We start from the raw sequence: 26738 nt of genomic DNA, 5'->3' as shown, positions 1-26738 counted from the left end.
CGGATGGGCAGCCCTTTGTGTGGCCACCGGAGTACCACCATCCCCGACTCCGGAAAGAAAGACCCCTGGATGAGCCCCTAATCCCAGCTCCGGTGCCCGACAAGATGACCCCGCTCTCGTTAGAGGAGGCGCAGTTTGAGTGGGACCCCGCAGGAGGAGACCTCATCGGGTTCACTCAGGAGACCCGGGCGGCTGCAGCGGAGCGTGCAGAGTGCTGCCGCCAGCAGTTGGAAGCCTTTGAGCGAGAACGGAGAGAGAGACGGGTCCGCGAGGAGCGGCTGCAAGTAAAGAGTGCAGAACAAAAGAGCCGGACCCGAAGGAACCCCCGTGCAGCTCACGGTCCCCGTGCCACCGGGACTGTAATCAAATTCCAACTGCAGCACGGTTGGGGCTTCATCAGAGATCATCACACCCCCGGCGACGTCTTCGTGACCAGAAGAGATGTCGAGTTCCACCTACCGGAGGGACACAGAGGTCGTGACCTTTACCTGGGTGATGAGGTCACCTTCACCCGGCACCAATGTGCCAAAGGACCCTATGCCCTTCATGTACACCGACTGACAGAGAAAGAGCTGAGGTGTCAGGAGGAGCAAGAGGACCCGGATGGGTCTGAAGGGTACACGGAGGAAGGAGCAGGAGGACGCCGCTACTAAGTACGGTAAATGGAACTGTAAAATAGTTACCCGTCAGGGTACAGGAACTGTTACCATTATAGTCCCCGTTGGGACCAGCAAATTAAACTGCTACCCGTGTGTCCCTATCCCTTACCAGGCTGAGGACTGTGAGCAGCCATCCCTTATCCCCACTGGCCGAGGACTGAGAGCGGCCACCTCCCCTTGTATATAGTTGCGCTTTCTAAGGCGCCCCCTACTGGTTTTATAAGGAACTGTGTTTTTTCCAGAAGAGACTGTTGCACTTTACCCGGTCACAAGTTGCACCGTGGCCGGAGGAACAAGAATGTTTATAATGAAAAGTTTTATATGAAGAGTATTATGCTGCTGATAATATATATAGTGTTTTATATGTTTATGATGTTTTGAAAAAAAAATTGTATGGTTTTGGATATTATATTCTTTTACAGCCCGAGGACGTGCTGTGATTTACCAGGGGGGAATGTAGCACCCTGAGGATTTGGCTGCTACAGGGGTATTACACCTCAAGCCAGAGGTGTGGTATTCCACTCCCGGGTAAGGATGGAGTGTGGGACTGAGCTCAGCAGGCTGCATGCACTACATACATCCCATTTCCGGGGGACAGAACTACGGTACTCCCACCAAGTAAATGTGCAGGTACGACAGCGTCTGTCCCTGGCTGGAGTGGGAGGGGGGTGGAACATCCCAGTAGTGTAGGGGCAGATAGGGGGAGTACTATGGGTAAAGCTAGGAGCTCATTGGGTGCTAGTCACCTGGGCTCACACATAGAGGGAGTATATATGGTGGGCACCATCTTAGAATAGGGTTTTCTTTTAGCCTGAGGAGCAGAGCAGAGGAGCTCAGCCAGGAGGGCTGACAGGGAGCTGTGGCTCCGGCTGGGCCCAGCTCCAGAGCCAAGCCTGCAGAAGAGAGAGGAGTAAGAAGGACCCAGAGAGAAAGACAGAGGGAACCCTAAGAACCCAGAATCAGACCAAAAAGGGTGAAGGGTTGGCGGACACGGGTACCGGAACCCGAACTGGTGGAGGCCACTTATCCTCAGCCAGGAACCGGAGGTCGTGGTCAAGATTTGCCACGACCCTCACCAAATCCACCAGAAAGGCACACCAAGCATAGGGTCAGGGAACCCAGAGGAGGTTTGACCACTAAGAGACCCGAGGGAGCCGGCCAAAGGTGGATCCCTGGTGGGAATGGCCAGAGACAGAGAGGGAGAAGGGAGCTCAGGACCACGCTCCAGAACTGCCTGGGGGTTAGCCGAGTCCAGGACCTGGTGGACGCAGCACGGCTCGGGTGGTCACTCAAGGCCAGAGTGACTGAGAGAACAACCGTGAGTAAAAACCCTGAAACTGCACCTCAAGTCTCTGACTCTCCTTTCTACAACATAACTACACCCATCATCCACACCTGCTGCCCTGAGGCCATACCCCTCCCGTTGGGGGTTATACCATCACTGCTGCACATATACCACCGGCCTCAGCGGACTGCTCTGCAGCGGCGGCTTCAAAGCCGCACTCAACGGGTGGCGTAGTCGATCAAATTAGCATCTACTGCCATAGACTGCCACTTAGTTTGACACCCTGGGCACGGACCGGGTCACCGCCACAAGGACTACTACCCCCATCGAGATCCGGCTCCGGGTATCCCTTGCACATGGCCCAGGGGGTGCGTCACTATCGTCTAGCCAAGTCTCTGTTATACCTACGATGTCATACCTCTCCTCCGATATAAGCGCCCGCAGCTCATCCGCCTTATTGGTCAGGCTTCTTGCGTTGGTCAGCATGCAAGATAAAACTTTGGGGTTATTTAGCATCCTATTCTTCTCTAACGATCTAACTGTACTATCCCCACCCCCCTCTCCACCCTCATTATATTCACTTCTCCCCTTCCCCCTTGCTTGCCTCACATCCCACCTACCCTATGGTCTCAATTGAGATGATCGGAAGAAAAAGTAGTCAGCTGTAGAGATGAGCGAACTTGTTTGGAAAACGTTCGCCAATCTCAAATTCGGCATGAACATTGCACATTCGAATTTGTGTTCTGACTCCCAAGCATTTTCCTCAAAATTGGCAAAATTCGGCCAAAGTTCGGTAAATGATCATGTTTCCACTAATGCTTTTGTTAGGACTTTGGCTAGGATAGTGATGCTGTATGATGAGCTGTTTGATGAGGGGATGGGGTGGGGAGAGGTCAGAGGAGTGGCGAACTGTTATTCTTTTTTTTTTTTAAAAAATTTAAAATCTTTTACTAACTTAATGTGTGGAGATTTCGGCAGTCAATCAGGGCGCAGAAATCATCCACAACTTCCAGACACAAGGGCTTGTGTAATTAGCTGCCAAAGTCACATGTCACTCTCCATATAAAAAGCGGACATGTGGCTGTGGCGCCATTTTGTCAGTGTAACAGCATAGTGAGGCTGCTGCTACAAGTAGTCAGATAGTTAGCTGGGCCGTTTATTGTCAGCTAGTTCAGATAGATAGGATCCTGTGTCAAATCCAGCAGATCAATCCTTTGTGCTAATTGTGTGGTCCAGACACCAGTCCACATTTCAGCATCTAAATCCTCTGTGCTAATTCTGTGGTCCAGCCACACTATCTCAGCAAATAAATACTGATTGTTAATTTAGTGACAGATGACTGACAGGTCTGGGCCTAGGGTTGTGAAACAGCTGGCTAAAAGAGGGGAAGGGTACATCCAACATGAGTGGGAAAAAGCAAGGTCTTGGTGGAAGGGTAGGTGGTAATGTTACTGAAAGCTCTACTGAACAAACACCGGCGCGTCCTATCCAAAGACAACTGACAATTTCTGTTACTGGACTGGCTACTCGACTCCCTTTCTTTGGCAGCCACACAGCCGTACGCCTTGAGTATGAAGGCCAGAAAGAGCATATGCTCCAGTGGATGGCCAGTGCTGCATCAAGTGGCCTCTCCTCCTCTTCCTCTACTTTAACATCACATACAGTACAGTTCTCAGAGGTGGAACCCCAACTACCCTTGTTTTCCCCCACGTCACAACTCTCCAACCGCCCAGCTGACTGTGGGGAACCACAGATGTGTGAGTCTGCAGAGCTGTTTACACATTCTGTTCCATGGGCATCAGAGGTCTGCTCCAAAGAATAACAGACTGAAGAAGAGGAAAGCATCTGCGCCGATGGCCAAAATTTTTTTTAGTTTGATCTGGGGCCGGACGAATGAGGGTTCGAGGAGAATCCAGACCCTCGTCACCAGACATTAACCCCTGGGGGTGGAGGTGATCCTGATAAGACTCAGATACCTGAGGCGCACCTGGACTGTACTGTGCTGTCAGGGCAGGGAGAGGAGGGTGACTCTCAGGGCGAGGAGTGGGAGAACAGAGAGGATGATGATGAGGTTGTAGATCCCACTTGGAGTGCACCCAGAGGCTTGCAGCTGAGTAGCTCAGCAGAGGAGGTGGAGAAGGAGGAAGATGAGGAGGTTACATTGTGGCGTCCCGGCACAGACATGGAGTGATGCAACCACAACAAGCACTGCATCCTCAGCCACAACTCTGGCTGTGGCTAGCAGAGGTCGCAGGTCTGCAGTTCGCAGGGTTGGCAAAGGTTGCCTAGCCTGGGCCTTTTTTCAGATGGCAAAGGATGACCCAACTCACGTTATCTGCCAACTTTGTAAAAAATGACGCAGTAGAGGCAAAAATTCCAATAATTTGACTAGTAAATGCATGAACTGTTGCAAGAGGTATCAGGGCTCCCAGCACAGCAGGCCTACACCGGTCCCTAACCCACCTCTTAATTTGAACTTAAATTCAAAGCTGTAAATGCTAGCCCAGTCTCATGCATGACCCATGCCTGACTGCTGCTGTGCCATTATAAAATTTTTACTGTGGGTTAATTGATGCCACTTTAGTGGTGTTTGCCCCTAATTTTTGGAAATGTTTGGACTCCAAGTTGGGTTTCCTTCATGTGTGTTGCCTGAATTTGCAGGGCTCTCAGAGCACCAGGCCTACACCTGTCACTCATCCACCTGTTACTGATCAATGTTTAAGCTAGAAATGCTGGTCCAAGCCCTGTCCCATGCATCCATGCTACGAAATTATACTATTTGTACTCTGGGTCAATTGATGCCACTTTTCCTGGTGTCTGACCCTGATTTGAGTTGTTTTGGCAGCTTTTGGGCTTTTGTCTATGCGTTTGGTTTTGCCTCCCATTGAATTCAATGGAGTTCGGGTATGTTCGACAAACTGTTCAGCGAACATCGAGACTTTCGCCGAACCGAACCTTGAAAGGTTCGCTCATCTCTAGTCAGCTGTTGATCACAAGTATGCAAACCGCATATGAGCCATCACTTAATGCACACTTAATACTGGAAACAGTAGAACCATAGGGACTCAGACGTTAGTGATTTTTCTCATATGAAATAAACTGACTTAATTTCATCAGTGTTTTGGATCAGATTTTCATCAGTGTTTGGTCAGTGTTTCATCAGGATTTGTTCTGCATATTTCGCAGCTTTCTTAAAGAGAACCTGTCATCCCAATTTTATATCCTAAACTAATGTCAAGTATCCAAAGGGGATTTATTGCTGAATACATCCTTACCTTTCTTGTAGAAATCCGTTTTACTGTTTTAGAGAAATCCTTAGTTGAAATTGTATGCGAATGAGTTGCAAGTGCAGTGGGCGGGCATTGCACTTACAGGTCTCCTTCTTCTCTGCCTATTCAATGTCTGCTACCTGCCTCCTGTTTCTGAGACAGATCACTGATGTTTCAGTCACATGTGAGTCAGAGACAAGAGACAGGCAGAGGGCAGGGAATAGGGAGAGAGCATGTGAGCTGTAAGGTCAGTCCCCGCCCACTGCACTTGCAACTCATTAACATACAATTTCAACTATGGATTTCACTAAAAAAGCAAAATGTGTTTCTACAAGAAAGGTCAGGATTTAAACAGCTTTAAAGCACCTTTACATACATGCCATTAGTTTGGGATATAAAATTGTGATGACAGGTTCTTTTTAAAATTCTACCAAATAAAAATGAATATTGGACAGCACACATATGGCAAATAGATAGCATAAGAGTTCTGTCCTCTTTTTTGAAGGACCTATAGACTTGTATTGGTGAGTTTGATCCATGACCTGGATCAAAATTGGACATGCCCCCATGTTTTTGTGGAAACCACTTGGACAGCAAAAATACAGGACATTTGAAGAGCACCATAGACTATAATAAGTACAAGTTCTATCTGTGAAAGACACCAATACAACACATATGTACACAGTGGCTCAGTGGTTAGCACTGCAGCTTTGCAGCACTGAGGCCGTGGGTTCAAATCCCACCAAGGAAAACATCAGCAAGGAGTTTGTATGTTCTCCCCGTGTTTTGTGTGGGTTTCCTCCCACACTCCAAATACATACTGATAGGGAACTTAGATTGTGAGCCCCAATGGGGACAGTGATGATGATGTCTGTAAAGTGCTGTGGAATAAATGGAGCTATATAAGTGAGTAAAATAAATAAATAAATAAAATATGTAAAAAAGAGATGCCTGAATAAGACCTAGCTACAACTAATTGTAGCTCAGGTGTCTTTTCCTAAACTGAAGCCAATTGAGCCAGTCCTAATACATGGTAAGACTAATATAATGATCTTCTATACTTTTTAATTTTAATTATTTTTAAGCTTCAATTAATTGTATTCACAAATCTAATTAGGAATTTCCTATAATTGAAAAACAATATATTCAATTCATTAGAATTTTTTTTTACTCATTAATAAATAAGCCATCTGCTATCATATTGTGCATTCCCAGGAGATTATTAAGTATTGCAAGCTTCATCTGTGTGCAATTCTAATATTAGGCAATCACCCCCTCCATGGATTGGTAAGCTGAGAGTGGTTGTTTCATCAGTATTTTGCACCTGTGACCTTGCATTCTTAGGGGGTCTGCTGCATCCGGTTTGTGCATTTTCCTTTGTGACCTTGGCTGGTAAATACCATTGTCTTTTTGCTATGTCTATGTGTTTATTAAATAGAAGGCTTATGGAGATTCACTTTTAATTATAGTGTTTCTGTTTACTTTATAATATCTACTTTTTTATGTCCTATTAGAATCTTTATATCTACATGGATTCTTGTGTACAGAAACCTTGTTTTATGTTCTGCAGATATTTTAAGGGTTTGTTCATATATGGCGTTCTTGCAACGTCTTTTGGTGCGTTTTTTTTGGATGGGAAAGAAGTTGAGTTTTACAGTACCAGCAAAAGCTATAAGATTTCAGAAACCTCTCGCACACACTTGTTTTTTTTTACTGAATTTGAGCTCTGCAGTATGTCAGTTCTTCCAGCATTTTTGCAGCATTTTTTACACATTGAAATGGGAATCTGTAAAAATGCTGAAAAAAATGCAGCATAACATTTGTGCTGCATTTTTTGTGTGTTTTTTTGGTGAATAAAATGAACCTTATTATAGGGGTTGTCCACCACTTGGACAATCCCTTCTCAATCCCTGCGTTCCAACCCCAGTAAAATAATAACACCTATACTCACCTCTGATGCCAGCATTGTTCCAGCAGTGTCGGCACTGTCGCTCCCGGGGATTGCGTGACATTGTTATGTCATGAGATCCCTGTGCCCAATCAGCACTGGCTTTGGAAAAATCACATACAGCTGCCCCTTCATTTATGAGATCATTGTGGATCCAAAGACGACTGTATATTAAATAGTTTTACCCTTTACACAAATGTATGGCAGTAATCTTATTAGTTATCAGAATAAAGTGTTACTATAAAAAAGAGATAAATAAAATAACCTATTATAGTGTAATTTTTCAAAACAATTTTTTTTCTGTGTGACCTCATTTTTTAGTTGTAAGTGTCCATTTGCATGTCACTTTTGTGTTGGAGGAAAACACCAACCAGAGCCAAAACTCCTATATTTCAAAAGGTGCAGAATAAAATCTGTAGACATCTGAAGGTTAGAGATGAGCGTTGTTCTAATCGAACTGTTCGCCAATCTCAAATTCGAGCTGTTTTGGGCGGTGTTCGAGCCGTTCGGCGAACACGAACGATTTGAGAAAAATTCGGCTGTTCGAGGTTATGTTCGATAACTGTTCGTGCACCAAAATCATAACTGGATTTTTTCTCAGTAATGATGAAAATTAATGTTAATACGCAGTTTGAGTGTACAGCGGGGTGGGGGGAGGGGCAGGGGATGGATCTCTGCAGGAATAATGAAGATCTCCATTTTTTTTTCTCTTTCCCGCATTTGCAGTGGGGAGGTGCAGTCTGTCAGCCTATCAGCAGCGCGCACACGGAGCGAAGTGCTTTTTTTCACACAAGCAAGGGCATGTGTCATTGGCAGTGTATGTCACATGTCCTTGCCCTATAAGACCAAGCCATTTTCCCCGTCGCCACCATTTTCTCACTGCTGCAGCTGCGTGTTAGACGGCACCGCTGTTGCTGTGTGCGCTATACCTTGTTAATTTCAAGCCAATTTTCTCACAAATCTACAGATAGCTTGGGAGTAGGGAATAGTTGTGATTGCAGTCCTTTTAAGGACTAGGTTACAGCATTTCCTACGACTTTTATCAGGCAGGTCTGTGCTCTTAAATAGATAGATTGTGGGAGTAAAGACTAATTGTAATTGCAGTCCTTTTCAGGACTAGGTTACATCAGTTCCTATCAGTTTTTGCCAGGCAGGTCTGTGCCAGTGCTGTGCAAGTTTTTTTCACAGCATTTGGCTGAATCTAGCAAAGCTAATCCTTTTTGGCCTATTGCAGAGTGTGTTAGTCAGTGGAGTAGTCTATCTGTGTTGCAAGATATACCACCTGTGTATAGAATACCAATTTTTTTACTGCACCTAGTGAAGTAAAATCTTTTGGGCATAGCATCATTCTATTAGTCCATCTATACTGACCTCCATCAGGTTGCAAATTGAATATAATTTTTTTCTGCATCTAGCTCTGAAAAAATATTTGGGCTTCTAGCAGTGTGTGGGACTTGTTCTATTAGTCCATCTATACTGACCTCCATCAGGTTGCAAATTAAAAATAATTTTTATCTGCATCTACCTCTGAAAAAATATTTGGGCTTCTAGCTGTGTGTGGGACTTGTTCTATTAGTCCATCTATACTGACCTCCATCAGGTTGCAAACTGAATATAATTTTTTTCTGCATCTAGCTCTGAAAAAATATTTGGCCTTCTAGCAGTGTGTGGGACTTTCTCTATTAGTCCATCTATACTGACCTCCATCAGGTTGCAAATTAAAAATAATTTTTTTTCTGCATCTACCTCTGAAAAAATATTGGGCTTCTAGCTGTGTGTGGGACTTGTTCTATTAATCCATCTATACAGACCTCCATCAGGTTGCAAACTGAATATAATTTTTTTCTGCATCTACCTCTGAAAAAATATTTGGGCTTCTAGCTGTGTGTGGGACTTGTTCTATTAGTCCATCTATACTGACCTCCATCAGGTTGCAAACTGAATATAATTTTTTTCTGCATCTAGCTCTGAAAAAATATTTGGCCTTCTAGCAGTGTGTGGGACTTGTTCTATTAGTCCACCTATACTGACCTCCATCAGGTTGCAAATTCAAAATAATTTTTTGTCTGCATCTAGCTCTGAAAAAATATTTGGCCTTCTAGCAGTGTGTGGGACTTTCTCTATTAGTCCATCTATACTGACCTCCATCAGGTTGCAAACTGAATATATTTTTTTCTGCATCTACCTCTGAAAAAATATTTGGGCTTCTAGCTGTGTGTGGGACTTGTTCTATTAGTCCATCTATACTGACCTCCATCAGGTTGCAAATCGAATATAATTTTTTTCTGCATCTAACCCAGCCAATAGTTTTGGCCTAATACCACAGTTTGGCCACTCAGCTCTGCTCGGTTCCCATCCATTGTTTTTTTGTGCAAACAACTCCGGAGTTGTGAATTAGTTAACCACCAAAATGAGTGGAAAAAGGCCTGCTGCTGGTGGAAAGGGGAATAGGCGTGTTGGGAAGGGGAAAAAAGGTTGTGTCCGTGGGGTAGGTGTTAAAGCAACAGTAACATCTGCAGAAGAAAGACCATCTTCCAGCCAAACTAAAATGTCTACTTCTTTTAGCGGACAATGTGATAAGATCCCTTTCTTACGGCCACGCCAATCGCTACAAATTCCAGATGAGGCACAAAAACAGCAGGTGCTTCAACGGATATCAAGTGCTCCTTTAAGTGGGCTCTCCTCCACATCAACTTCAACATCACAAATACTCCAGTCCTCAAAGGTGTCACCCCAATCGCACTTGCTTCCTCACAGCTCCCAAATCTCCAGCTGCCCGTCTGAGTATGAGGTAGAACAGATGGTTGAGTCTGCAGAGCTGTTTACTCATACTATAGCCTGGGAATCAGAGGTCGACTCCAGCGCTTCTGTGAATCCAGACGAGGAAATGATCTGCACTGATGCCCAGAATCTTTATGAGTCGGATCCAGGATCAGACGCAGAAGGTTCTGACCATAATGTAGACCCTCATTCCCAAACTGTAACTCCTGTTGGTGGAGACAATGAGGAAGACGATGATGAGACTCAAATACCTGATTGGAGCGACAACTTTAGTTTTTTGTCAGGGCAGGAACAGGTTGGCTCTGAGGACGACGGGTGTGATAACGCACAGGGTGATGATGATGAGGTTGGAGATCCCACTTACTGTCAACCCACAGTCAGCCAAGAGATGAGGTCAGCAGAGGAGGTGGAGGAAGATGCTAGTGACGATGAGGTCAGGTTGCGCCTTCCTGGACAGAGACGTAGTACTGGAAGCACGTCAACAACTGCATCCTCAAACACAACTCTGCCTCTCACCACAAGTCGTGGTGGCTCTTCAGGTCGCATGGGTGCTAAGCCTTGCATAGCCTGGGCATTTTTTCAGATCGATAAAGATGACCCAACTCGTGTTATCTGTAACATTTTCAGCAAAAGCTAAGTAGAGGCCAAAAAATACATAGTTTGAGTACTTCATGCATGAACCGGCACATGGACATGAAGCATAAGTTGCAGTGGGAAGCTCAGTGTGCTACAATGCGGCCTAGCCGGCCGGGCCAACCACCGTCTGCCATATCTTGTGCATCCGCGGCCTCTTCATCCTCTGTGACTGGGGGGACAGCAGTCACACCTGTTTTGGGGCGCAGACCTGCCACCTCTTTATCCGCAACAGCCAGCCTGATTGGCAGGTCATCATTTTCTTTGGAGGTGGTAACACCAGCTGGTGTTGAGCGCTGTCCGACATCGATAGCACCACCTTTGGATCAAGGCAACCTAACATGTCCGCCAGCATCTTCCTCACAGACCGGCAGTTTGCCGGGGACACCCTTATCAACTCCGTCTAAGCACAATAGCCAGCCCTCGGTCCCTCAGATGTGGACAAGTAAAAGACCATTTCCTCCTAGCCATGAGAAAGCTAAGAGGTTGAATTTCACCATCTGCAAGCTCTTGGCTACAGAAATGCTGCCTTTCCGCCTGGTGGACTCAGAGGATTTTCGAGACCTTATGTCCGTCGCAGTGCCCCAGTACCAGATGCCCAGTCGGCACTACTTCTCAAAGAAAGGTGTGCCTGCGCTCCACCAGCATGTCGCACACAACATCACCGCTTCTTTGAGAAACTCTGTGTGTGACAGGGTGCATTTCACCACAGACACTTGGAAGAGTAGGCATGGACAGGGGCGTTACATGTCGCTGACTGGGCACTGGGTAACTATGGTGACAGCAGGACAAGGGGCTGCTGTCCAAGTCTTGCCGTCCCCACGAGTTGTGCGTCAATCCTCTTTATGTCAAAGTTCCTCCACTGCTTCTGCCTCCTCAACCTCCTCTCGGTCTTCCACCTGCACCCAAAGCCTGTCTGGTCATGCCACAAGCTTTCTAACTGCGCAGAAGGGATCCTGCACACCTCCTTACTATGCTGGCAGTAGGGCTCAACGTCATCAGGCGGTTTTTACTTTGAAAAGTCTGTGAAATGTGAGTCACACAGCTGAGGAGTTGTGGTCAGCTCTGGAGAACCAGTTTCATGAATAGTTGTCTCCACTGGACCTGAAACCAGGGAAGGCCGTGTGCGACAATGCTGCCAACCTGGGTGCGGCCCTTCGCCGGGGCAATGTCACACACGTGCCTTGTATGGCTCACGTGTTGAACCTGGTTGTCCAGCAATTTTTAGCCCACTATCCCAGACTAGATGGCCTTCTGCAGAGGGCACGGTCGCTGTGTGCTCACTTCCGCCGTTCGCATCCTGCAGCTCAGCGACTTACATCTCTACAGAAGTCATTGGGCCTGCCACTTCACCGGCTAAAATGCGATGTGCCTACCTGGTGGAATTCAACTCTGCACATGTTGCAGCGACTGTGGCAGCACCGACAAGCCCTGGTGCAATACGTTCTGACGTATAGCCTGGGCCAACGAGATCCAGAGGTGGGGCAAATCACGCTGGAGGAGTGGTCTCAGATCAGGGACCTATGCACCCTTCTGCACAGTTTTGAAATGGCGACGAAGATGTTTAGTGCTGACGATGCCATTATCAGCATGACTATTCCGGTGATTTACATGCTGGAGCACATGTTAAACAGAATTCGGAGTCAGGTGGTGGCACAAGAGGAGGTGGAGGAAGTAGAGGAGGAGGAGTTGTATGCGGAAGGGCTAACATCTGCAAGGTCCAGACGGTCGGCAGCACCAAGGCGGCAGGCATGTGAGGGTGGGGGAGATGGTTTTACCAGGGCGCATGGTAGCAGCCAAACTAGTGAGGAAGGTGCAGGAGCCCAGGAAGAAGTGGAGGACGAACTGATGGAAGACTCATCAGATGAGGGAGACCTTGATCACATTTCTGTTGTGCGAGGTTGGGGGGAGAGGACAGAGGAAGGAAGCATGATTGTTACCTCGCCACCAACACAACAGGGACTTGGTGCTCCTGGATGCGCAACACACATGAGTGCCTTCTTGCTGCACTACCTGCAACATGACCCTCGAATTGTGAGAATTAGAAATAATCCTGACTACTGGGTTACCACACTGTTAGATCCCCGGTACAAAAGTAAATTTGCCGAAATTATTCCTGCCATAGAAAGGGATGCACGCATGCAGGAGTATCAGCAGAGACTGTTGCAGAATCTTACATGTGCTTTTCCACAAAACACCAGTGGTGCACGTAGTGAATCTCACAGTTCCAACTTGCCAACCGTGGGACCGTCAAGTGTTCAGCACTCAAACCGTAACAGAACCACAGTATCTGCTGGTAACATCAATTTTGCGGAATCATTTCACCACTTTTTTAGCCCATCCTTTGCAAGGCCACAGGAGACAAGAAGTCTGACACATAGTCAACGCCTAGAGACAATGGTACAGGAGTATCTCCAAGTAAACATTGAAGCCATGACTGTGTCACTGGACCCTTGCTCTTTTTGGGCTTCCAATCTGGATCAATGGCCGGAGCTAGCCACTTACGCCTTGGAGATCTTGTCATGCCCCGCAGCCAGCGTTCTGTCTGAACGTGTGTTCAGCGCTGCTGGTGGTGTGCTGACAGATAAGCGCACGCGGCTCTCCACTGATAATGTAGACAGACTCACGTTCATAAAGATGAACAAATCATGGATCCGAAACGACTTTTCTACCCCTGTGTCATCCTGGGGAGAGTAAAAGCTTGATGATTGGTTAAAATCACCTTACCAACCGTTTTAAGCTTTCAAATTACTAATCATGTTTATCTGTATCTTGGTTGGAAAATAATTTGGGCTTTGTAGCAGTGTGCAGCACTGATTCTATTAGGCCATCTATTATAAGCTACACCAGATTTAAAATTACTAATCATGTTTATCTGTATCTTGGCTGGAAAATAATTTGGGCTTTGTAGCAGTGTGCAGCACTGATCCTATTAGGCCATCTATACTAAGCTCCACCAGATTTAAAATTAATAATAATTTTTAGCTGCATCTAGCCTGGAAAATAATTTTGGGGCTCCGAGATGCGCAAGACACATAAGTGCCTTCTTGCTGCACTACCTGCAACATGACCCTCATATTGTCAGAATTCGAAGTAATCATGACTACTGGGTTGCCACACTCTTAGATCCCCCAAACTTTTCGATCAACCTTTTCATTTTAATAAAGACCAAAAAAATGGTCATTTTTGAAATTATAAGCATTAGCAGGTTATTAGAAACTGAAATCAAACAGTTTTCAACTCAAAACTTTATTCTAGGTGATGTTACATTTTCACATAGGACCCCTTGTTCGAAAGGAGCTTCTGAACTCTCTCGTCCATTGAATTTGTCAGGTTTTGGATGGTTTCTGCTTCAATTGTTTTGCATGAGGACAGAATACCCTCCCAGAGCTGTTGCTTAGATGTGAACTGCCTCCCGCCATCATAGACACTCCTTTTGATGATGCTCCAGAGGTTCTGAATGGGGTAGAGGTCAGGGGAGCATGGGGGTCACACCATAAGTTTGTCCCCTTTTATGCCCATATCAGCCAGAGATGCAGATGTTTTATGTGCAGCATGAGATGGTGCATTATCATGCAAAAAAATGATCTTGCTGTGAAATACACGGTTCTTCTTCTTGAACCATGGCAGGAAGTGCTGTTTGAGAAAATCCACATACATTATGGAGTTCATCTTTAGCGCCTTCAGGGATCCTAAAGGGGCCGACAATCTCTCTCCCCATGATTCCAGCCCAAAACATTACTCCACCTCCTCCTTGTTGGCGCTGTAGCCGTGTTTGCGTGGGGTGTCCATCAACCAGCCATCCTCCACTCCATCCATCTGGACCATCGAGCGCTGCACGGCACTCATCCGTGAACAAAACAGTTTTGAAATCAGTCTTCATGTAATGTTTAGCCCACTGGAGCCGTTTCTGCTTGTGTGAAGTGGATAGAGGAGGTCGACAGGATGGCGTATGCACAGCTGCAAACCTCTGAAGGACCCTGCATCTTGTTGTTTGGGGGACGTTGGAGGCACCAGCAGCTTCAAAAACTTGTCTGCTGCTATGACAAGGCTTTTTTGCCGCTGCTCTTTTAACCTGACGTAATTGCCTGTAGGAAAGAGTCCTCAATTTTCCCTTATCAGCACGCACACGTGTGTACTGTGAATCAGCTACATACTTCTTGATTGCCAAGACACTTCATCCTGATCATCGCACAATGTTGATTGTAGTCATGCCTTGACCTAAACACTCCACAATTTGTTGCTTCTCAGCAGCCGACACATCCTTTTTCTTTCCCATTTTGGCAGAAAATGTAGGCTGCTTAATAATGTGAGACAGCCTTCTTAAGTAGTCTTGCCTTTCATTGGACACACCTGCCAAACTAATTAGCACAGGTGTCTGCAATTGCTTACAGTGATATAAAGAGCCCTGACACACATCACCATCAATGAGTTTAACTGACAAACAAACAAATTCTTCCCTTATCACTCCTAAACACTTTTTGCATAATAATTTGGAACACAGTGTACATGTGCTTTTCCACAAAACACCAGTGGTTCACGTAGTGAATCTTACAGTTCTAACTTGCCAACCGTGGTCTGTATGGAGTTGTTCAATAAAGGGCCCAAAATTAAGATAACATAGATGGGAGAGGTCTCTATGAATAGGAATTCCTAAGTATTTGATACCCTGTGAGGGCCAGGCAAAGGGAAAGTTGGACTGGATGGAATCCTATATGGATTTGGGGAGGGAGACATCGAGGGCCTCAGACTTCGCTGCATTGATTTTAAAATTTGACCATGTAACAAAGTGATCTATTTCAGCCATAACAGCATGGATGGATATATGTGATTGAGTGATATATACTAGGACATCATCAGCAAATAGAGAGCACTTGTACTCGGTGCCTCCCACCTCAATCCACCTAATATTGGGGTTATTGCGAATTGATGAGAGCAGGTGCTCCGTCACTAGGATGTATAAGAGAGGGGACAGAGGACATCCCTGCCTTGTCCCATTGGTGATTGTGAAAGGTGATGAAAATGTTCTGATGCACCCCCTGGGCCTTGGGACACCCGGAGCCGGACCCTTTTTGGTGGATGCTGGTGGTTGTAGTCTTCGTGGCGGCGACCCGGTTCCGTGGCTCAGGGTGGTCAAACCAGTGGCGGAACTATTTATGTGGTTTTGATGTTTAAATGTCCGACTACGCCACCCGTGGATTGCGGTCAGAGTGAACCGCCGCTGCAGGGCAGACCGCTGAGGCTGGTGTTGTGGGTGCAGCAGAGCGTAGCATAACTCCCCATGGGAGGAGTATAGCCTCAGGGCAGTGTATGCGGAGGATGGGGGTGATGGTGCAGGGCAGCAGCAGTAACGACACGGAGTCAGTGATGCAGTCCAGGGCCTTTACTCACAGTTCTTATTATCCAGACCACGTCTGCAGGTAACGGCTGCCCACGTCGTACTGTGCTCACCAGGTGAGGGGCTCAGACAACTCCCAGATAACTTTGGAGCGCTTCACAGGACCCCCTTTGTGTGTCCTTTGTCTGGCCTTTCTTACCAACCCTTCTGTCTGGCTGCCTCGGGCCTCCTCTTGGTAAACTTGGCGCCAGTTTCCCTGACCCTATGTGGTGCCTTCCTAGCGGGTGTAGCGAGGGGCTGCGCCACATAAAATGTCACAGCCTCCGGTTTCTAGCTGAGGGTCGTTTCCTGCCTCCACTAGTTTCGGGGACCGGTCTCCCCCTTTGGCCTGACCCCTCCACGCAGGTGGATTCGGGCGTGCGGTGGCGACTCGCCCGTCCGCACCCCTGGGATCCCTTCATTCCTCGTTCCTGGAGCCTTCTCCGCTCCTCTTCCTTCCTTCTCCCTCTTCCAGGCCTGGGCCTCTGTGATACAGGGCCGTGATTTTGGCTATAAAAGGGTCCCCTAGACCCCTACCCCAAGCTTTTTAAGAGAATCATATATGGCGTGCCAGGAGACTCTATGGAATTGACGCACCCCTGGGCCTACTTGGTGTAGCGTTGCGCACGCGGGGACTACCCGGAGCCGGGCCTGTTGGGGGTAGTAGTCTCGTGGCGGCGACCCGGTCCGTCCCCAGGGAGTCAGACTAAGCGGCGGTATAATAGCAGTAGATGTAGGACGACTACGCCACCCGTTGAATGCAGCTATGGAGCTGCCGCTGCAGGGCAGAACGCTGAGGCCGGTGGTAGGATAGTGCAGCGTAGATGGTATAACCCCCAACGGGAGGGGTATGGCCTCAGGGCAGCCGACGTGGATGATGGGGGGTAGCAGGAACCACTCAGAGACGATGCGGTGTAGTTCAGGGTCTTTACAGGTGACAAAGATAGACCCTCCCGGAGTACTGGCTAGCGGTCGGGGCCTGGTCAGTCCTTGAGCAGATGGGATTCCCCTTGGCCAGGCGGAGTTGTAGGCCTCCCCAACTAATTGTACTCTTCTGGCTTCCTTGCTAGAGGCGGGTAAAGGTAGCCCACGTCCCTGAGTGTACCGTGTGGTGCTCACCCGTATGGCCGGTGACTCGGGGCCTTCTAGTGGCTTCCGCTCCACGACGGCGGTGCTGGTCCCACGCGTGTGACCGTGCCTTCGGGTTTCTTGGCCACAGGACCTGAAATCCCCTGCCGGGCGGTTTCTGCTGCTGGGTCTGGGTTAATCCCCACAGCCTCGGACTCCGGGTCCGGTGGTAACTCTTCAATCAGGGCGAGCTCTTCAGCTGCCAGCCCCTGATTCCTTTTAGCACTGCTCCCACAGAGCTCCTGATCTCTCTTTCCTATAGCTGCTTCTCTTCTTCTCAACTCTTCTTCTCCCTAACCCTGCCTCAGCCCCAGCTTTATATAGGGGAAGTTCTTCCCCTCCCAGGACTGGGCAGGAGGTGTGGCATGCATAGGATTCCTGACCAAGAGACCTCCCACCTGCTCTCAGACATAACATTGCTATTACTGTGGAGACCAGACCCCTGGGGTGCCACATTCCCCCCTAGTGAAAGTTAGTACTCCGGGACTAAACATACTTTTGTAACATAACAAATTACAAACAGAAACAACGCAATAAAGAAAAACATTAGGATGGTCACGGCGTGTCCGCAACCGGGTGTAACTTTTGAGGAAAACAAGGATGTCCATTTCACCAACACAGGGAGACGTAACCAGGTAGGGGTCTGTCCTGCCCCGAGTCCTTAACAGTCTTTCAGTCCGTCCTGGGTTACGCTCCAACTATATACACAAAGGATTCCCGGTAAATCCACCAAAGACTCCTATAAATAACTAGAAACACATAATTATACACAAGCAACAATAACAGGTAAACATTAATAAAATAACTTGAACATTTAGATCCTCCACCGTATGGGCAGCTGGCCTCTAGTGACCCTAGTGGACCTACGGAGCTGGCTGACTGGTCCTGAGCTACAGGGTATAGGAGCTGTCAAGGGTAAACTGGGCAGCCGTGTACGGACTCTTTGGCTCACTAGGGGTATGGCAGGCTCACTATAAGCAGAGGGTTGATTCTCCTGGTCTGCTTGTGTGGGGTCTTCTGCCTCCTGGACCGGCTGTTCTTCCAGCTCCACCTGTGTCTCCGTAGGTCCTTGGGATGCTGGTTGGAGGAACGTGAGGACGGGTACCACAACAGCACCATTGACTTGAGTCCAAGACCGAGGGAAGTCTCCGAGCACAGTACTAACCATATCTTCCCTTTCCTCTACGGGTCGAGGGTCTTCTTGTTCCTCTTCAGGGTTCCGTAGCTGTTTAGGACACTTCTTCAGGTGATCCCGGGATACAATGGCTGTGGTTTCCCCTCCGTCTTTACTGATTGTACAGATCTTTGGGTTGTCGTGGCTTGAGGGCAGTACGGTGTACGGGTCCTTCTCCCACTGGTCGTCCAACTTGTGGAGCCGTCTTTTCCTCTTCAAGACCTGCTCTCCGGGCACCAGGGGAACAGCGGGAGCATACTGGTTGTAAGTTTTCTCTTGTCTTTCCCTAGCTTGACAGAGACTTCGCTCCACGCTCTCCTGTACTTTCCGGTACTGCTGCTGCCTCTCTGTGTCCCAGTCTGCTTCTGGTGAAGTGTCCTCGGGTGTCAGGACTCCCATCTCCAGATCAACAGGAAGCTTACCAGGTCTTGCCCTCATTAGGTAAGCCGGGGTACAGTTGGTGGAACCTACAGGGATGTGGTTGTATAGGTCCACCAGGTCGGGCAGCTTCTCAGGCCACAGACTGCGTTCCTCCAGGGGCAATGTTTTCAGGAGATCTATCACCACCTGGTTCATTTTCTCACAAAGTCCATTAGTTTGCGGGTGATAGGGTGTTGTTCTAATCTTCCGGCATCCATACAGGGTGCAGAACTCCTGGAAGACCTCTGCTTCAAAGGCAGGCCCCTGGTCCGTCAGCACCTGCTCCGGGTATCCGTGCGGACGGCAGAAGTGCTGCTGGAAGGCTCTAGCTGCTGTTTGAGCCGTTAAGTCCTTGACGGGGACGACAACCAAGAACCGGGAGTAGTGATCCACGATGGTTAACGCGTAGACGTAGCCACTTCTGCTTGGGGTCAGTTTTACATGATCCAAGGCTACCAGTTCCAACGGCTGTCTGGTGATGATGGACCGCAGGGGAGTCTTCTGGCTGGCACGGTCCCTCCTTCTTAAGTTGCATGGGCCACAGTCTCTGCACCACCTCTCGATGGTTCCTCTCATGCCTACCCAATGGAACCGCCCGCGCAGCAGGAACTCCAGCTTCTTCCATCCGAAATGCCCAGCGCCGTCGTGGTATGCCTCCATCACCATAGCTGCGTCTCTTCTTGGCACCACTACTTGCCAGATTAGTTCATGCGTCCGGGAGTTAACCATTCTGCGGCACAACTTTCCCTTATAAAGGAACAGTCGACTCTTCTCAGCCCACAGTTGCTTGGCTTCCTCCGTAGCGTCTGGGTCAAGGCGTGCATCTGGCCGAGTCAGCATCTCCTTTACCAGACGGACGGCAGGGTCACTGTCTTGCGTCTCCACCCAGTTGTAATGAGGTAAGGGATTGAACGTAGCGGTTTGCTTACTTCTTACACGGTGGGAATACTGGATAGTCCCATGACGGTGGAACGCGGGGAGTTCAACTTCTTCCAGTTCCTCTGAATCTTCCCCTACGTCCGGTAGGTTCGGCATCCTGGACAGGGCGTCTGCGTTGGTATTGGAGCGTCCTGCCCGGTATTTGATTGTAAACTCATAGTTGGACAAGCGGGCCATCCATCTCTGCTCTAGGGCACCGAGTCTTGCAGTGTCCAGGTGTGTCAACGGGTTGTTATCCGTGTACACGGTGAACCGGGAAGCAGCAAGGTAGTGCTTAAAGCGTTCGGTGACTGCCCACACCACTGCCAGGAACTCTAGCTTAAATGAGCTGTAATTCTCAGGGTTTCTTTCGGTGGGTCGCAGTTTTCGGCTGGCGTAAGCAATTACCCGTTCCTTCCCCTGCTGGATCTGGGACAGTACGGCTCCTAGCCCGATGTTACTGGCGTCGGTGTAGAGGATAAAGGGCTGGCTATAATCAGGGTACGCCAGGATTTCATCCCCCGTGAGGGCCATCTTCAGCTGGCGGAAGGACTCTTCTTCCAGCTTCTCCCATCTGAAGGGTGGCTTCTGGTTCTTGGCCTTCCTGGACTGGCCTATCAGGAGGTCCTGCATAGGAGCTGCCTTTTTGGTGAAACCGGGAATGAACCTTCGGTAGTAGCCTACCAACCCGAGGAACTGCCTCACTTCCTTTACGCTGGAGGGGCTTGGCCATTCCTTAATTGCGGTGATCTTATCAGGGTCGGGAGCCACTCCGTCAGCACTCACCACGTGTCCCAGGTACTGCACCTTTGGCTTCAGGAGGTGACACTTGTAAGGTTTCACCTTTAGGCCGTAACTTGCCAGAGCTTCAAACACTTCCGCCAGGTGCTTCAGGTGGTCCTTGTAGGTCTTGGAGTAGACGATGACATCGTCCAGGTATAACAGGACCGTCTCAAAGTTCCGGTGTCCCAGACAGTACTCCATCAATCGCTGGAAGGTTCCTGGTGCGTTGCAGAGTCCAAACGGCATGCAGGTAAACTCGCTAAGTCCCATCGGGGTGGTGAATGCGGTCTTCTCCCGATCCGCCTCTGCTACAGGAACCTGCCAGTACCCGCTAGTGAGATCCAAGGTGGAGAAGAAGTTAGCAGATTTTAAAGCAGCCAAAGACTCCTCTATTCTTGGTAAGGGGTACGCATCTTTGTGTGTGATACGGTTAATTTTCCGGTAATCTACACACATTCTCATGGTGTTGTCTTTCTTTTTGACCAAGACTAGTGGAGCTGCCCAGGGGCTACAGCTATCCCTGATTACCCCAGCCTCCTTCATGTCTCTAAGCATCCCCTTGGCGTGTTGGTAGTGTGCAGGGGGTACGGGCCGATACCTCTCTTTTATGGGAGGATGGTCTCCCGTGGGGATGTGGTGTTCTACCCCCTTGACTCGCCCGAAGTCTAACGGGTGTTTACTAAACACTCTCTCGTACTCTTGAACCACCCGGTAGACTCCCTGTTTCTGGTGGGAGGGAGTGGAGTCAGTACCCAAATGTAGTTGCTGACACCAATCCTCCATTATTTTCGTAGAGCCGTTACCTTCCTCCGGGTGAGATGGAGGCAAGGGTTCCACAGACTGTATAGAATTTTGGTTGATAGTATATAATTTGGCTAGCGTAGCATACCGGGGCAGCTATACTTCCCTTTTCCCAATATTTATTATGCGAACGGGTACCCTCCCATGGCGTACATCAACTACCCCCCGTGCTGTCAAAATGGTGGGCCTACTGTCTGAGTAGACTGGTTCTACCATGGCCTGGTAATCTCTACCTCTCAGACCAATAGCTGCCCGGCACCAAATCATCATTTCACTTTTCGGGGGCATGGCAATAGGGAAAGGGTCACACATTCTTACGCTACCAATCTCACCACCGGAGAGTTCCACCTGTTGCCGTCGCATCAGTGCCCGGATCTCTTTCTGGAGCACTCGCTGCTGGCCGGAGCTGGCGTTCTTGGCAACCTGCTGTAAAATGAAAATCACCTCTGCAAGACAATTTTCAATCACATTAGTTCCTAGAGTTATCTTTGGGTGACTCTCGCGCTTGTCAATGTCCACAATGATCAGTCCCTGTGCTGCCAGTTCGACTCTACCGATTTTAATGGTCATTTCTTTAAATCCGATCTGCGGCACGGGTTGACCATTGCTGGCAATGATACTCAAGTCGTCGTCAGGGTAGCGGGTTATATCCGAGTCATTCCAGTACTGCTTGAAGAGCACGTACGGGATGGTGGTGACCTGTGACCCGGTGTCCAGTAGGGCACTCATAGAAATGCCATCCAGTACCACAGGCAAGACTGGACGTCCTCCCACATATTTGTCGAGCCAGCTCGATGGGCCTGGTGATCTTTTTCCTGGGGGTTGGCCCTCTACCCCAGGTTGTGCCAGTTTAAAGGACAGTACCTTGCCATATGTCCGGGTTGATTGCAGCGGCGGCAGATGGGTTGTCCGTCCTCGTTGTATCGGTCGCTGGGTCTTCCTCTGGCCGGTGGGGTCCTCCTTGGTCGACGCCACGGGATGTCCTCCGGTCCGGATGCCAGCTGGATCTTCCCTGGAGTGGAAACCTGTAAAGACTGCACAGTTTGGGTTAGCGCAGCAACGCTTTTAGCTAGCTCTTGGACCTGATGGTGCAGGTCTGGAGCCGGGTCATTGTTCAAAGCCTGCGCATCAGCCCCCACAGGCCCTGCCGACAAGGGCGCCGCCTCCTGGTGGTAAGTGATAGCTGTGCGCCTGTGGGTCACAACGCCACCCGGTGCCGGTTCTTGGAGCACCCGGATGGCTCTGTCCTTGAACTGTGCAAAGTCCAGATGAGGATCCTGTAAGGATATGGCCCGCAACTGGGTTCGGTGGACATTGCAATATAGTCCCTCTATAAATTGTTCGGTCAACAGCCTGTCCTCGTTTCCCACGCTGTCGGGGTCGGTCTGCTTAATGGCTCTCAGGGCCTCTTGTAGGTTTAGTGCATAGTCCCTTATACTCTCATGTGCTCGCTGCTTGCACCCATAGAATCTAAGCTTAATCTCGGCTGAGGTGCGGGTATCAAAGGTGTCCCTCAGCCGGGTTAGTATCCCTGCGACAGTCCTCCTCCCAGGTGGCCAGGACTTTACCTCCCTTTGGGCTGCCCCGGTTAGTTGGGCCACCAGGATGCTCACTTTTTGCTCTTCTGTGAGGGGGTACACCTGGAAGAGGCTATCCAGCTTTTCTCTAAAGTCATTCAGGGTATGTGACTCCCCTGAGTATTGGGGTAGCCAGGCTGCTCCCGGGATATAGGGCATGGTGAAAGGCATGACTGCAGCAGCGGTGGCGCTGGCGGGGGTTGAGGCAGTGAAGCTCTCCTCCGTATCCGACATCTTTCTCCCCCCCCTAGTGGACCGTGGCCTACCTTGCGATGATCCTCTTCCGTAGGCCGCGGCTCCGCAGTGGATCGTCAGGGTTGAGGACCTTCCGTCGCGCTCCTGTGACGTCAGCGTCTGCTGGGCTCCTTCCAGGACCTTACGCGACGACTGGACGTGAGGCGGGGCTTCAGTTCTCGCGCGCTTTCGGAGTCCACGCCCCTCTTCTTCCCGCGCGGCGTCTTCAAGATGGCGTCCAACGGCGGGAAAACTCCACGGAAGGCGGGAAGAAGGCAGAAGATGGCGCCGGATGGCGGGAAAACTTCGCGGATGGCGGGAAGAAGGTAGAAGATGGCGCCGGATGGCGGGAAACCTCCACGGATGGCGGGAATCTTCACCACTGGTAAGTTTGAACAGTCTTTTTCAGGCACGCAGTACCCGGTGGTTGCGGGCACGTAATCCTGCCGACTACGCCAAAAGTTGACGCACCCCTGGGCCTACTTGGTGTAGCGTTGCGCACGCGGGGACTACCCGGAGCCGGGCCTGTTGGGGGTAGTAGTCTCGTGGCGGCGACCCGGTCCGTGCCCAGGGAGTCAGACTAAGCGGCGGTATAATAGCAGTAGATGTAGGACGACTACGCCACCCGTTGAATGCAGCTATGGAGCTGCCGCTGCAGGGCAGACCGCTGAGGCCGGTGGTAGGATAGTGCAGCGTAGATGGTATAACCCCCAACGGGAGGGGTATGGCCTCAGGGCAGCCGACGTGGATGATGGGGGGTAGCAGGAACCACTCAGAGACGATGCGGTGTAGTTCAGGGTCTTTACTGGTGACAAAGATAGACCCTCCCGGAGTACTGGCTAGCGGTCGGGGCCTGGTCAGTCCTTGAGCAGATGGGATTCCCCTTGGCCAGGAGGAGTTGTAGGCCTCCCCAACTAATTGTACTCTTCTGGCTTCCTTGCTAGAGGCGGGTAAAGGTAGCCCACGTCCCTGAGTGTACCGTGTGGTGCTCACCCGTATGGCCGGTGACTCGAGGCCTTCTAGTGGCTTCCGCTCCACGACGGCGGTGCTGGTCCCACGCGTGTGACCGTGCCTTCGGGTTTCTTGGCCAGAGGACCTGAAATCCCCTGCCGGGCGGTTTCTGCTGCTGGGTCTGGGTTAATCCCCACAGCCTCGGACTCCGGGTCCAGTGGTAACTCTTCAATCAGGGCGAGCTCTTCAGCTGCCAGCCCCTGATTCCTTTTAGCACTGCTCCCACAGAGCTCCTGATCTCTCTTTCCTATAGCTGCTTCTCTTCTTCTCAACTCTTCTTCTCCCTAACCCTGCCTCAGCCCCAGCTTTATATAGGGGAAGTTCTTCCCCTCCCAGGACTGGGCAGGAGGTGTGGCATGCATAGGATTCCTGACCAAGAGACCTCCCACCTGCTCTCAGACATAACATTGCTATTACTGTGGAGACCAGACCCCTGGGGTGCCACAGAATGCTTTCTCAGCATCCAACGAGAGTATCTAATTGCAAATTTTTAACTGCATCTAGCCCAGGAAATACTTTGTGCCTAGTAGCAGTGTCTGCTAGTCAGCGGATTATCCCGGCTGTTAAGCAAGCTACACCACCTGTAGTTTGGACACTTAATTTTTTCAAAGGAAATGCTTCGGGACCACGGGATACTCAGTGAAGAGCATCAGGAGGCACCCCAAGGCATAGGGGCTGGGACTGGCAGTAGGATGCCTTGCGGTGGACAGCCGAGCTCGATCCTTATAAAAGCTTTTTAACTGCAGCAGCTTTAGTGGACGCTACTGGAGCTGGAATTACGCGGCTGCTGGCATGAGACTTGCCCTCCAATAGATCCTTGTAAATGGATTTAAAGTGTATTCATTCAAATTAGAGAGACAATTTAAATTAAAAAGCTTAGAGCTGCCTCCACCACAGGGGGGCTCGCTCGACCCACCAGCGGACAGGCACCAGTATTGGGAGAGGGGGGCTGGCCGTCAGGGTTCACCGCGGCTCTGGCACAAACCCGGCGACACGGAGGTGGCACGGGCAGGAGCGGACTGAACGTGTCGGCTTCTCACTTTTTGGATTTTAGAAGGGCATGACATGCCTATATATGTGTCTCCCCCTCCTTTTACTCCTCCACCTCTTTTCTTTTCGCATGACTATATGTACTTGTCACTTTTCCATGTGTTAGTTGTGTCTTCTGAGCAGTTTGTCAGCTTTTGGACACCTTTGAAGGTGTTTTCTATGTGTTTTTGTTTGCCTGCCATTGGTTTTAACGGTGTTCGAAGGTGTTCGACGAACAGTTCGACGAACAGTTCGGCGAACACACGGGTGTTCGACGAACCGAACCGAACTCGAACACTACGGGGGTGGCTCAACACTACTGAAGGTCCCCTTTGTCATAAGGAAAAAGTATTGTCCAACCATCTAATGTATATGGTGGCCCATCCCATTGATCCTTTTATTCTCAGGGGACATGAGCCACTGCCAAAGTTGAGCATTCATGTATATGTAAGAGTTGTGAGATCAAGCATTCTTTCTACATGTAACTCATGTAAGGCCACCCTAAGTTTGTCTTGTGATGTGTGCTTTATGCAGCCTTCACTTTCAAATGTCTGAATTTTTAACTTGTCATGCCTGGTTTATTGGTTCGCTTTGATTCACTCATGTATTATGTTACACGCACGCCGCTAGGTTCAGATAAGGTGAGACGGGTTTCATTAATTCTTTGGAATACTGGGGGAACCGTTACTCAGGGCGAACATAGGCTGCTTCTCTCAGGCACACGATAGATTCAAATGCTGATCAGATACATCTGACAAGAGTCTTTCTCAACAGTTTAACATTGGAATTTAATCTGAAGCACGGCCAGTGCAATTCAGGGATTTTACAGCAACAATCTTCATTACAGTACAATCTGAGTTTCTTCAGCAACCGGCTCCTGTAACAATACAGTAGTTTCTTCACAAGGCAAAGTATTACAGTCTCTTGAGTAGCATAATTCAGAATAGATTACATCTCTTAGCAGCACACTTCTATGCATACACAACCACAGGCTTTTCTTTCACATGGACACAATAGTACACAGCATTCTTTAGCCTGCATGGAGATGGAGGGGGGAGGGTTTGATGAGGGAGATGATCCCTGTGACACAATTCCTTCCAGTCCTTATCTTCCTGCCTGATAATACTCTGCACTGTTAGTTCAGGGAGTTTATCTGACTTGTGTTTAGTTTCTCTCCTGATCTGAATCCTGTTCAGTTACCTTCTGTCAGATTCAGATAACACACCACCTTTCTCTTCGGCTTCAGCCAGACTACAATAACAAGTTCCCCACAATCCCCCTGGGGCTCTGCTAAAACACGCCCTGTCTCCTGTGACTGTGTTAACTCCTCTAGTTGCTGGATGCTTCTGAAGCACAACACTTCCTGTCTCCTGTGCTTGTGTTATTTGCAATAGTTGCTGGATGCTTTTGAAGTAACAGCACTACTTCTGCATGCCACATTACTTTGATTTACAAGGGAGGCTGACTATTGCAACCATTACTAATGGTTCTGTGTAGTTAAAAAAAAAATTAAACCATCACTCCAGCGTTTTTTTTTTTATTTCCGCGCTACAGTGGTGCCATTAAGCTAAGTTCCTTGACCCTAGTATTATACTTACCAGACGCCGCCTTCAGCTGTTCCTGGCGTTGCTCCGGTTCGCCATCTTGTGACTGCAATTTCTGACTGACTAGAAGACAGAAGTAATGGTCACACACTCTCAATGTAAGTCCA

General features: G+C 49.1%; 1 protein-coding gene across 3 annotated transcripts in view; it reads left to right on the top strand.

The window, feature by feature from the left end:
* LOC141159937 (uncharacterized) overlaps positions 1-26738 on the top strand; it is a 405956-nt gene that overhangs the window by 265014 nt on the left and 114204 nt on the right. The gene's annotated exons all lie outside the window — the stretch shown is intronic.

The sequence above is a fragment of the Phyllobates terribilis genome, unplaced genomic scaffold (genome assembly GCF_046119375.1).
Source record: "Phyllobates terribilis strain yellow unplaced genomic scaffold, ASM4611937v1 Scaffold_1__5_contigs__length_1240528914, whole genome shotgun sequence".
Lineage (NCBI taxonomy): Eukaryota > Metazoa > Chordata > Amphibia > Anura > Dendrobatidae > Phyllobates > Phyllobates terribilis.
Note: the sequence above shows the minus strand (reverse complement) of the source record. Positions and strands in the feature narration are given on the sequence as shown.